The 2,305-nt window shown below is 43.5% G+C and overlaps 1 protein-coding gene across 6 annotated transcripts in view; it reads left to right on the top strand.

Annotated features, from left to right (window-relative positions):
- Positions 1-2,305, top strand: part of LOC102009755 (pre-mRNA-processing factor 6) — a 34,411-nt gene that overhangs the window by 19,813 nt on the left and 12,293 nt on the right. The window lies entirely within an intron of this gene.

The raw sequence follows: 2,305 nt of genomic DNA, 5'->3' as shown, positions 1-2,305 counted from the left end.
GTCTCAGTGTTAGGGTTATAGGTGTGTGCCACCACACCTGATTCCTATTTATTTAAAATCTCCCGAACATTGCAACTTAGTGATTTTGTGAAGCCCCATCTCAAACATAATTTGTTGTTGTTGTTGTTTTGTTTGTTTTTTGGTTTGACAAGCTCTCGATACCTAGTTCAGGTTGTCCTTGAACTCAGTGTGTAGTCCAGGCTGTTCTTTTTATTTATTTATTTAAAAAAAAATTTTTTTTTTGGTACCAGGAATCGAACTTAGTTCCTTGTGCTTGCAAGGCAGGCACTGTGCTACTGAGCTATATCCCCGGTCCAGGCTGTTCTTGAACTCACGCAATTTTCCTCCCTCAGCCTTGCAAGTGCTGGGATTACAGGTCTGTGGCACCACACCCAGCTCAAACATGAATTTTTATTTATTCATTTATTTTTGTCTTTTTGAGACAGGGTCTCACTATGCAGTTCAGGCTGGCTTTGAGCTCACTTTGTATCCTAGGCTGGTCTCAAATTATCCTTCTGCCTCAGCCTCCCAAGTGCTGGGATTTCAGGCATGCGCTACCATGCCTGGCTTTCAAACTTAAATTTTAAAAAGGTAAGGGCTGTATCATGGTGCAAAGTCCCAGGGCTCCATTCCCAGTATGCGCCCCCCCAAAAAATTTTTTTTAAAAAAATTATTTAATATCTTTAAGGAAAAAAAAAAGCAAGGTCTCACTGTGTAATTCAGGCTGACCTTGAACTCACTATATAGCCCAAGTTGGCCTTGAACTCAAGATCATCCTCCTGCCTCACCCTCCCAAGTGCTGGGATCCCAGGCGTGCCCCACCACGCCCAGCTAATACCTTTTTGCTGTTTTGGTGTACTGGGGATGGAACCTTGTGCATGCTGGCCAAAAGCTCCACCGCTTAGCTCCATTCCCAGCCCTTTTCCTTGATTTTGAGTCACGGTTTTGCTGCATAGCCCAGGCTAACCTCGACTTTGTCACCCTCTTGCCTTAACTGCTTAAGTAGCTGGGATTACAGATGTGTACCATTAATCTTTATTATTTTTCTTTTTCGTTTGTTGTTTTCTGTGTAGATCAGGCTGGCCTTGAATTCACTACGTAGCCTGGGCTGCCCTATAATTTGTTACCCACCCTCCTGCCTCAGCCTCCCAAGAGCTGGGATCACAGGTGTGTGCCACCATGCCCAGCTACTTCGTTATTATTTATAAAGTGTCATGGTCTTGCTATGTTGCCCACACTGGCCCCTAAATCCTGGGTTTAAGCAATCCTTTTGCTCAGCCTCCTGAGTAATTGGGACTGTCGTGCATCCACCCATGGCCAGCTAATGATGTTTTTAAAAACATTGTCATGAATTCCTGATCCTTCTTACAATTCATGGGTTTGAATATGTTGTCGTTTTTGCAGTTGTCCTCCCTCTGTCCCCATTCATGGTACCACTTTTCTAGCTTTCAGTTACTCACATCAGCAGTGGCCTGAAAATATTAAACAGGAAATTCTGGAAATAAATAATTGATAAGTTTCATGTTGCTCACTGCTGTGAGCATCAAATAGCTTTCAGTACCATCCCGCCCGCATCATAGATTGCCCCTTTGGCTCCCCGCACCGTGTGTACGGCCTGCCCATTGGCTCCTTAATTAGGTCTAGGTCATCAGATGGACTGTCATAGATCTCACTTTTTTCTGTAGGGCTTCAGATCCCACCCTGTGAGGCATGTTACCTGTGTTTTTTGTGACCCTCAGGTTTTCCTGTCACTCTTCTGTGGAAATCCGTTCTAGTTTGCTCTTGAGTTTTTCTGTGTTTTGAAGTTATGTGTGTTTTTTATTTTAAGGGACATAATTATGAAGGCTTTCTGACACTGGTCATTTTTTCTTTTGAAAAGCATTTTTAGTAAATCGTATAGATCTTAGGTGTACAACTTGATGTCTTCACGAGTACACTTGTATCCTGTTGAGATGTAGAACTTCAGCTAAGTGTGGTGGTGCATGCCTGTAATCTCTGCCTGCTGGGAGGCTGAGGCAGGAGGATTGTAAATTCAAGCTCACTCTGAAGAATTTAGCAGAGGGGCCAGAGATATATAGCTCAGTGGCACAGTGCCTGCCTGACAAATGCAAGATCCTGAGTTTGATTGCCGGTATTAAAAAAAGAGAATTTAGCAGATTAGTGAGACCTGGTTTCAAAAAAAGGGAAGGAGCTGGGGATTTAGCTCAGCGGCACAGCGCCTGCCTGGCAAAAAAAGGGAAGGAGATATAGCTAGGTATGAAGACCCCAGGTTAAATTCCCAGTATCACTCTTTCTTTCTTTCTTT

Source organism: Chinchilla lanigera, unplaced genomic scaffold (assembly GCF_000276665.1).
Source record: "Chinchilla lanigera isolate Chin_1 unplaced genomic scaffold, ChiLan1.0 scaffold00127, whole genome shotgun sequence".
Classification (NCBI taxonomy): Eukaryota; Metazoa; Chordata; class Mammalia; order Rodentia; family Chinchillidae; genus Chinchilla; species Chinchilla lanigera.
The sequence above is the reverse complement of the archived record's forward strand: the minus strand, read 5'-3'. Positions and strand labels throughout refer to the sequence as shown.